Genomic DNA, 11,955 nt, shown 5'->3' with positions numbered 1-11,955 from the left:
AATCATCAATAGTCAATCTTCAATCCTCAATCCTCAATCCTCAATCCTCAATCCTCAATCCTCAATCTTCAACCCTGAATCCTCAATCCTCAATACTCAATCCTCAATCTTCAATCCTCAATACTCAATCTTCAATCCTCAATCCTCAATCCTCAATCCTCAATATTCAATCATCAATACTCAATCTTCAATCCTCAATCCTCAATCCTCAATTCTCAATCCTGAATCCTCAATCCTCAATCCTCAATCCTCAATCCTCAATCCACAATCCTCAAGCTTCTATACTCAATAATCAATCTCCAATCCTAGATCCTCAATCCTCAATCCTCAATCCTCAATCCTCAATATTCAATCATCAATACTCAATCTTCAAACCTCAATCTTCAATCCTCAATTCTCAATCTTCAATCATCGATCCTCAATCATCAATCCTCAATCCTCAATCCTCAGGCATCAATACTCAACCTTCAATGCTCAATCCTCAATCCTCAATCCTCAATCCTCATTCCCCAACCCTCAGCCCTCATTCCTCAAACCTCAATCCTCAACCCTCAGTCCTCATACTCAGTTCTCAATTCTCAATCCTCAATCCTCAATCCTCAATCCTCAATCCTCAGGTATCAATACTCAATCTACAATATTCAATCCTCAATCCTTAATCCTCAATCCACAATCCTCAACCTTCAATACTCAATACTCAATCTTCAATCCTCAATCCTCAATCCTCAATCCTCAATCCTCAATCCTCAATCCTCAATATTCAATCCTCAATACTCAACCTTCAATCATCAATCCTCAATCCTCAATTCTCAGTCGTCAATCCTCAGCCATCATTCCTCAATCTTCAATACTCAATCGTCAATCCTTAGTCCTCAATCCTCAATCCTCAATCCTCGTTCCTCAAACCTCAATCCTCAACCCTCAGACTTCATCCTCAATCCTCAAACCTCAATTCTCAATCCTCAATATTCAATCATCAATACTCAATCTTCAATCCTCAATCCTAAAACCTCAATCCTCAGTCCTCGTTCTTCAATCCTAAATACCAAATCCCCAATCTTCAATCCTCAATCCTCAATACTCAATTCTCAAGCCTCAATCCTTAATCCTCAGACCTCAAACGTCAATATTAAACCCTCAGTCCTCGTCCTCAATCCACAACCCTCAATCCTCAGTCCTCAATATTCAATCATCAATATTCAATCTTCAATCCTCAATCCTCAATCCTCAATCCTCAATCCTCAATCCTCAATCTTCAACCCTGAATCCTCAATCCTCAATACTCAATCCTCAATCTTCAATCCTCAATACTCAATCTTCAATCCTCAATCCTCAATCCTCAATCCTCAATATTCAATCATCAATACTCAATCTTCAACCCTCAATCCTCAATCCTCAATTCTCAATCCTGAATCCTCAATCCTCAATCCTCAATCCTCAATCCTCAATCCACAATCCTCAAGCTTCTATACTCAAAAACCAATCTCCAATCCTAGATCCTCAATCCTCAATCCTCAATCCTCAATCCTCAATCCTCAATCCTCAATATTCAATCATCAATACTCAATCTTCAAACCTCAATCTTCAATCCTCAATTCTCAATCTTCAATCCTCGATCCTCAATCATCAATCCTCAATCCTCAATCCTCAGGCATCAATACTCCACCTTCAATGCTCAATCCTCAATCCTCAATCCTCAATCCTCATTCCCCAGCCCTCAGTCCTCATTCCTCAAACCTCAATCCTCAACCCTCAGTCCTCATACTCAATTCTCAATCTGCAATCCTCAATCCTCAATCCTCAATCTTCAATCCTCAATCCTCAATTCTCGATCCTCAATCCTCAGGCATCAATACTCAATCTTCAATACTCAACCCTCAATCCTCAATCCTCAATCCTCAATCCTCAAACCTCAATCCTCAATCCTCAATATTCAACCATCAATGCTCAATCTTCAATCCGCAATCCTCAATCCTCAATCCTCAACCCTCAATCCTCATTCCTCAAACCTCAATCCTCAACCCTCAGTCCTCATACTCAATTCTCAATTCTCAATCCTCAATTCTCAATCCTCAATCTTCAGTCCTCAATAATCAATCTCCAATTCTAGATCCTCAATCCCCAATCTTCAATCCTTAATCCTCAATCTTCAATCCCCAATCCCCAGTACTCAATCTTCAATCCTCAATGCTCAATCCTCAATCCTCAATCCTCAGTCCTCAATCCTCAATCCTCAATCCTCAATCCTCAACCCTCAGCCCTCATCCTCCATCCTCAAACCTCAATCCACAATACTCGATCTTCAATCCTCAATTCTCAATCTTCAATCCTCGATCCTCAATCATCAATCCTCAAACCTCAATCCTCAGGCATCAATACTCAACCTTCAATGCTGAATCCTCAATCCTCAATCCTCAATCCTCATTCCCCAACCCTCAGTCCTCATTCCTCAAACCTCAATCCTCAACCCTCAGTCCTCATACTCAATTCTCAATTCTCAATCCTCAATCCTCAATCCTCAATCTTCAATCCTCAATAGTCAATCTCCAATCCTCAATCCTCAATCCTCGATCCTCAATCCTCAGGCATCAATACTCAATCTTCAATACTCAATCCTCTATCCTCAATCCTCAATCCCCAATCCTCAAACCTCAATCCTCAATCCTCAATATTCAATCATCAATACTCAATCTTCGATCCTCAATCCTCAATCCTCAATCCTCAATCCTCAATCCTCAATCCTCATTCTTCAATCCTAAATACCCAATCCTCAATCTTCAATCCTCAATCCTCAATCCTCAATTCTCAATCCTCAATCCTTAATCCTCAGACCTCAAACATAAATATTCAATCCTCTTCCTCAATCCACAACCCTCAATCCTCAGTCCTCAATATTCAATCATCAATATTCAATCATCAATATTCAATCTTCAATCCTCAATCCTCAATCCTCAATCCTCAATCCTCAATCCTCAATCTTCAACCCTGAATCCTCAATCCTCAATACTCAATCCTCAATCTTCAATCCTCAATACTCAATCTTCAATCCTCAATCCTCAATCCTCAATCCTCAATCTTCAATCCTCAACACTCAATCTTCAATCCTCAATCCTCTATCCTCAATCCTCAATCCTCATTCTTCTATCCTCAATACCGAACCCTCAATCTTCAATCCTCAATCCTCAATCCTCAATCCTAATTCCTCAACCCTCATTCTTCAATCGTCAATACCCAATCCTCAATTTCAATCCTCAATCCGCAATCCTCATTTCTCAATCCTCAATCCTCAGCCCTCAGCCATCATCCTCCATCCTCAGTACACAATACTCTATCCTCAATCTTCAATCTTCAATAGTCAGCCTTCAATCGTCATTCCTCAATCCTCAATCCTCAATCCTCAACCTTCTATCCTCAACACTCAATCTGCAATCCTCAATCCTCAAACCTCAATCCTCAATCCTCATTCCTCAATCCTCAATACCCAATCCTCAATCCTCAATCCTCAATCCTCAATCCTCAATATTCAATCATCAATACTCAATCTTCAATCCTCAATCTTCAATCCTCAATACTCAATCTTCAATCCTCAATCCTCAATCCTCAATCTTCAATCCTCAATTCTCAATCTTCAATCCTCGATCCTCAATCATCAATCCTCAATCCTCAATCCTCAGGCATCAATACTCAATCTTCAATGCTCAATCCTCAATCCTCAATCGTCAATCCTCATTACCCAACACTCAATCCTCATTCCTCAAACCTCAATCCTCAACCTTCAGTCCTCATACTCAATTCTCAATTCTCAATCCTCAATCCTCAATCCTCAATCCTCAATCTTCAATCCTCAATAATCAATCTCCAATCCTCAATCCTCAATCCTCGATACTCAATCCTCAGGCATCAATCCTCAATCCTCAATCCTCAATCCTCAGGCATCAATACTCAATCTACAATATTCAATCCACAATCCTTAATCCTCAATCAACAATCCTCAACCTTCAATACTCAATACTCAATCTTCAATCCTCAATCCTCAATCCTCAATCCTCAATCCTCAATCCTCAATCCTCAATATTCAATCCTCAATACTCAATCTTCAATCATCAATCCTCAATCCTCAATTCTCAGTCGTCAATCCTCAGTCATCAATCCTCAATCTTCAATACTCAATCGTCAATCCTTAGTCCTCAATCCTCAATCCTCAATCCTCGTTCCTCAAACCTCAATCCTCAACCATCAGTCTTCATCCTCAATCATCAAACCTCAATCCTCAACCCTCAATATTCAATCATCAATACTCAATCTTCAATCCTCAATCCTCAAACCTCAATCCTCAATCCTCATTCTTCAATCCTAAATACCCAATCCTCAATCTTCAATCCGCAATCCTCAATCCTCAATCCTCAATCCTCAATCCTCAATCTTCAACCCTGAATCCACAATCCTCAATACTCAATCCTCAATATTCAATCCTCAATACTCAATCTTCAATCCTCAATCCTCAATCCACAATCCTCAATCATCAATCTTCAATCCTCAACACTCAATCTTCAATCCTCAATCCTCAACCCTCAATCCTCAATCCTCATTCGTCAACCCTCAATACCCAATCCTCAATCTTCAATCCTCAATCCTCAATCCTCAATCCTAATTCCTCAATCCTCAATCTTCAATCCTCAATACCCAATCCTCAATTTCAATCCTCAATCCTCAATCCTCATTTCTCAATCCTCAATCCTCAACCCTCAGCCCTCATCCTCCATCCTCAATCCTCAATCCACAATCCTCGATCTTCAATCCTCAATTCTCAATCTTCAATCCTCGATCCTCAATCATCAATCCTCAATCCTCAATCCTCATTCCTCAATCCTCAATACCCAATCGTCAATCCTCAATCCTCAATCCTCAATCCTCAATATTCAATCATCAATACTCAATCTTCAATCCTCAATCTTCAATCCTCAATACTCAATCTTCAATCCTCAATCCTCAATCCTCAATATTCAATCCTCAATCCTCAATCCTCAATCCTCAATCCTCAATACTCAACCTTCAATCATCAATCCTCAATCCTCAATTCTCAGTCGTCAATCCTCAGCCATCATTCCTCAATCTTCAATACTCAATCGTCAATCCTTAGTCCTCAATCCTCAATCCTCAATCCTCGTTCCTCAAACCTCAATCCTCAACCCTCAGACTTCATCCTCAATCCTCAAACCTCAATCGACAATCCTCAATATTCAATCATCAATACTCAATCTTCAATCCTCAATCCTAAAACCTCTATCCTCAGTCCTCATTCTTCAATCCTAAATACCCAATCCTCAATCTTCAATCCTCAATCCTCAATACTCAATTCTCAATCCTCAATCCTTAATCCTCAGACCTCAAACGTCAATATTCAAGCCTCAGTCCTCGTCCTCAATCCACAACCCTCAATCCTCAGTCCTCAATATTCAATCATCAATATTCAATCTTCAATCCTCAATCCTCAATCCTCAATCCTCAATCCTCAATCCTCAATCTTCAACCCTGAATCCTCAATCCTCAATACTCAATCCTCAATCTTCAATCCTCAATACTCAATCTTCAATCCTCAATCCTCAATCCTCAATCCTCAATATTCAATCATCAATACTCAATCTTCAATCCTCAATCCTCAATCCTCAATTCTCAATCCTGAATCCTCAATCCTCAATCCTCAATCCTCAATCCTCAATCCACAATCCTCAAGCTTCTATACTCAATAATCAATCTCCAATCCTAGATCCTCAATCCTCAATCCTCAATCCTCAATCCTCAATATTCAATCATCAATACTCAATCTTCAAACCTCAATCTTCAATCCTCAATTCTCAATCTTCAATCATCGATCCTCAATCATCAATCCTCAATCCTCAATCCTCAGGCATCAATACTCAACCTTCAATGCTCAATCCTCAATCCTCAATCCTCAATCCTCATTCCCCAACCCTCAGCCCTCATTCCTCAAACCTCAATCCTCAACCCTCAGTCCTCATACTCAGTTCTCAATTCTCAATCCTCAATCCTCAATCCTCAATCCTCAATCCTCAGGTATCAATACTCAATCTACAATATTCAATCCTCAATCCTTAATCCTCAATCCACAATCCTCAACCTTCAATACTCAATACTCAATCTTCAATCCTCAATCCTCAATCCTCAATCCTCAATCCTCAATCCTCAATCCTCAATATTCAATCCTCAATACTCAACCTTCAATCATCAATCCTCAATCCTCAATTCTCAGTCGTCAATCCTCAGCCATCATTCCTCAATCTTCAATACTCAATCGTCAATCCTTAGTCCTCAATCCTCAATCCTCAATCCTCGTTCCTCAAACCTCAATCCTCAACCCTCAGACTTCATCCTCAATCCTCAAACCTCAATTCTCAATCCTCAATATTCAATCATCAATACTCAATCTTCAATCCTCAATCCTAAAACCTCAATCCTCAGTCCTCGTTCTTCAATCCTAAATACCAAATCCCCAATCTTCAATCCTCAATCCTCAATACTCAATTCTCAAGCCTCAATCCTTAATCCTCAGACCTCAAACGTCAATATTAAACCCTCAGTCCTCGTCCTCAATCCACAACCCTCAATCCTCAGTCCTCAATATTCAATCATCAATATTCAATCTTCAATCCTCAATCCTCAATCCTCAATCCTCAATCCTCAATCCTCAATCTTCAACCCTGAATCCTCAATCCTCAATACTCAATCCTCAATCTTCAATCCTCAATACTCAATCTTCAATCCTCAATCCTCAATCCTCAATCCTCAATATTCAATCATCAATACTCAATCTTCAACCCTCAATCCTCAATCCTCAATTCTCAATCCTGAATCCTCAATCCTCAATCCTCAATCCTCAATCCTCAATCCACAATCCTCAAGCTTCTATACTCAAAAACCAATCTCCAATCCTAGATCCTCAATCCTCAATCCTCAATCCTCAATCCTCAATCCTCAATCCTCAATATTCAATCATCAATACTCAATCTTCAAACCTCAATCTTCAATCCTCAATTCTCAATCTTCAATCCTCGATCCTCAATCATCAATCCTCAATCCTCAATCCTCAGGCATCAATACTCCACCTTCAATGCTCAATCCTCAATCCTCAATCCTCAATCCTCATTCCCCAGCCCTCAGTCCTCATTCCTCAAACCTCAATCCTCAACCCTCAGTCCTCATACTCAATTCTCAATCTGCAATCCTCAATCCTCAATCCTCAATCTTCAATCCTCAATCCTCAATTCTCGATCCTCAATCCTCAGGCATCAATACTCAATCTTCAATACTCAACCCTCAATCCTCAATCCTCAATCCTCAATCCTCAAACCTCAATCCTCAATCCTCAATATTCAACCATCAATGCTCAATCTTCAATCCGCAATCCTCAATCCTCAATCCTCAACCCTCAATCCTCATTCCTCAAACCTCAATCCTCAACCCTCAGTCCTCATACTCAATTCTCAATTCTCAATCCTCAATTCTCAATCCTCAATCTTCAGTCCTCAATAATCAATCTCCAATTCTAGATCCTCAATCCCCAATCTTCAATCCTTAATCCTCAATCTTCAATCCCCAATCCCCAGTACTCAATCTTCAATCCTCAATGCTCAATCCTCAATCCTCAATCCTCAGTCCTCAATCCTCAATCCTCAATCCTCAATCCTCAACCCTCAGCCCTCATCCTCCATCCTCAAACCTCAATCCACAATACTCGATCTTCAATCCTCAATTCTCAATCTTCAATCCTCGATCCTCAATCATCAATCCTCAAACCTCAATCCTCAGGCATCAATACTCAACCTTCAATGCTGAATCCTCAATCCTCAATCCTCAATCCTCATTCCCCAACCCTCAGTCCTCATTCCTCAAACCTCAATCCTCAACCCTCAGTCCTCATACTCAATTCTCAATTCTCAATCCTCAATCCTCAATCCTCAATCTTCAATCCTCAATAGTCAATCTCCAATCCTCAATCCTCAATCCTCGATCCTCAATCCTCAGGCATCAATACTCAATCTTCAATACTCAATCCTCTATCCTCAATCCTCAATCCCCAATCCTCAAACCTCAATCCTCAATCCTCAATATTCAATCATCAATACTCAATCTTCGATCCTCAATCCTCAATCCTCAATCCTCAATCCTCAATCCTCAATCCTCAATCCTCAATCCTCAATCCTCAATCCTCAACATTCAATCATCAATACTCAATCTTCAATCCTCAATCCTCAATTCTCAATTCTCAATCCTGAATCCTCAATCCTCAATCCGCAATCCTCAATCCTCAATCCACAATCCTCAAGCTTCTATACTCAATAATCAATCTCCAATCCTAGATCCTCAATCCTCAATCCTCAATCCTCAATCCTCAATCCTCAATCCTCAATCCTCAATATTCAATCATCAATACTCAATCTTCAAACCTCAATCTTCAATCCTCAATTCTCAATCTTCAATCCTCGATCCTCAATCATCAATCCTCAATCCTCAATCCTCAGGCATCAATACTCAACCTTCAATGCTCAATCCTCAATCCTCAATCCTCAATCCTCATTCCCCAACCCTCAGTCCTCATTCTTCAAACCTCAATCCTCAACCCTCAGTCCTCATACTCAATTCTCAATCCTCAATCCTCAATCCTCAATCTTCAACCCTGAACCCTCAATCCTCAATACTCAATCCTCAATCTTCAATCCTCAATACTCAGTCTTCAATCCTCAATCCTCAATCCTCAATCCTCAATATTCAATCATCAATACTCAATCTTCAATCCTCAATCCTCAATCCTCAATTCTCAATCCTGAATCCCCAATCCTCAATCCTCAATCCTCAATCCTCAATCTACAATCCTCGAGCTTCTATACTCAATAATCAATCTCCAATCCTAGATCCTCAATCCTCAATCCTCAATCCTCAATCCTCAATCCTCAATCCTCAATATTCAATCATCAATACTCAATCTTCAAACCTCAATCTTCAATCCTCAATACTCAATCTTCAATCCTCAATCCTCAATCCTCAATCCTCAATCCTCATTCCTCAGGCATCAATACTCAATCTACAATATTCAATCCTCAATCCTTAATCCTCAATCCACAATCCTCAACCTTCAATACTCAATACTCAATCTTCAATCCTCAATCCTCAATCCTCAATCCTCAATCCTCAATCCTCAATCCTCAATATTCAATCCTCAATACTCAACCTTCAATCATCAATCCTCAATCCTCAATCCTCAATCCTCAATCCTCAATCCTCAATCCTCAATCCTCAATCCTCAATCCTCAATCCTCAATCTTCAACCCTGAATCCTCAATCCTCAATACTCAATCCTCAATCTTCAATCCTCAATACTCAATCTTCAATCCTCAATCCTCAATCCTCAATCCTCAATATTCAATCATCAATACTCAATCTTCAATCCTCAATCCTCAATCCTCAATTCTCAATCCTCAATCCTCAATCCTCAATCCTCAATCCTCAATCCTCAATCCACAATCCTCAACCTTCTATACTCAATAATCAATCTCCAATCCTAGATCCTCAATCCTCAATCCTCAATCCTCAATCTTCAACCCTGAATCCTCAATCCTCAATACTCAATCCTCAATCTTCAATCCTCAATACTCAATCTTCAATCCTCAATCCACAATCGTCAATCCTCAATCCGCAATCTTCAATCCTCAACACTCAATCTTCAATCCTCAATCCTCAATCCTCAGTCCTCAATCCTCATTCTTCAATCCTCAATACCCAATCCTCAATCTTCAATCCTCAATCCTCAATCCTCAATCCTAATTCCTCAATCCTCATTCTTCAATCCTCAATACCCAATCCTCAATTTCAATCCTCAATCCTCAATCCTCATTTCTCAATCCTCAATCCTCAACCCTCAGCCCGCATCCTCCATCCTCAGTACTCAATCCTCTATCCTCAATCTTCAATCCTCAATACTCAATCTTCAATCCTCATTCCACAATCCTCAAACCTCAATCCTCAATCTTCAATCCTCAATACTCAATCTGCAATCCTCAATCCTCAAACCTCAATCCTCAATCCTCATTCCTCAATCCTCAATACCCAATCCTCAATCCTCAATCCTCAATCCTCAATCCTCAATATTCAATTATCAATACTCAATCTTCACTCCTCAATCTTCAATCCTCAATACTCAATCTTCAATCCTCAATCCTCAATCCTCAATCCTCAAACCTCAATCCTCAATCCTCAATATTCAATCATCAATACTCAATCTTCAATCCTCAATCCTCAAACCTCAATCCTCAATCCTCATTCTTCAATCCTAAATACCCAATCCTCAATCTTCAATCCTCAATCCTCAATCCTCAATTCTCAATCCTCAATCCTTAATCCCCGGACCTCAAACATCAATATTCAGCCCTGAGTCTTCGCCCACAATCCACAACCCTCAATCCGCAGTCCTCAATATTCAATCATCAATATTCAATCTTCAATCCTCAAACCTCAATCCTCAATCCTCAATCCTCAATCCTCAATCCTCAATCCTCAATCCTCAATCTTCAGCCCTGAATCCTCAATCCTCAATACTCAATCCTCAATCCTCAATCTTCAATCCTCAATACTCAATCTTCAATCCTCAATCCTCAATCCTCAATCCCCATTCCTCAATCTTCAATCCTCAACACTCAATCTTCAATACTCAATCCTCAATCCTCAATCCTCAATCCTCATTCTTCAATCCTCAACACCCAATCCTCAATCTTCAATCCTCAATCCTCAATCCTCAATCCTAATTCCTCAATCCTCATTCTTCAATCCTCAATACACAATCCTCAATTTCAATCCTCAATCCTCAATCCTCATTTCTCAATCCTCAATCCTCAACCCTCAGCCCTCATCCTCCATCCTCAGTACTCAATCCTCTATCCTCAATCTTCAATCCTCAATACTCAATCTTCAATCCTCATTCCTCAATCCTCAATCCACAATCCTCAATCTTCAATCCTCAATACTCAATCTGCAATCCTCAATCCTCAAACCTCAATCCTCAATCCTCATTCCTCAATCCTCAATACCCAATCCTCAGTCCTCAATCCTCAATCCTCAATCCTCAATCCTCAATCCTCAATCTTCAACCCTGAATCCTCAATCCTCAATACTCAATCCTCAATCTCCAATCCTCAATTCTCAATCCTCAATCCTCAATCCTCAATCCTCAATCCTCAATCTTCAATCCTCTATCCACAATCGTCAAGCTTCTATACTCAATAATCAATCTCCAATCCTAGATCGTCAATCCTCAATCCTCAATCCTCAATCTTCAACCCTGAATCCTCAATCATCAATACTCAATCCTCAATCTTCAATCCTCAATACTCAATCTTCAATCCTCAATCCTCAATCCTCAATCCTCAGTCCTCAATCTTCAACCCTCAACACTCAATCTTCAATCCTCAATCCTCAATCCTCAATCCTCAATCCTCAGGCATTAATACTCAATCTTCAATGCTCAATCCTCAATCCTCAATCCTGAATCCTCATTCCCCAACCCTCAATCCTCATTCCTCAAACATCAATCCTCAACCCTCAGTCCTCATACTCAATTCTCAATTCTCAATCCTCAATCCTCAATCCTCAATCTTCAATCCTCAATAATCAATCTCCAATCCTCAATCCTCAATCCTCGATCCTCAATCCTCAGGCATCAATACTCAATCTTCAATACTCAATCCTCAATCCTCAATCCTCAATCCTCAATCCTCAAACCTCAATCCTCAATCCTCAATATTCAATCATCAATACTCAATCTTCAATCCTCAATCCTCAATCCTCAATCCTCAATCCTCAATCTTCAATCCTCAATACTCAATCTGCAATCCTCTATCCTCAAACCTCAATCCTCAATCCTCATTCCTCAATCCTCAATACCCA

This window comes from Calliopsis andreniformis, chromosome 11 (genome assembly GCF_051401765.1).
Source record: "Calliopsis andreniformis isolate RMS-2024a chromosome 11, iyCalAndr_principal, whole genome shotgun sequence".
Lineage (NCBI taxonomy): Eukaryota > Metazoa > Arthropoda > Insecta > Hymenoptera > Andrenidae > Calliopsis > Calliopsis andreniformis.
The sequence above is the reverse complement of the archived record's forward strand: the minus strand, read 5'-3'. Positions refer to the sequence as shown.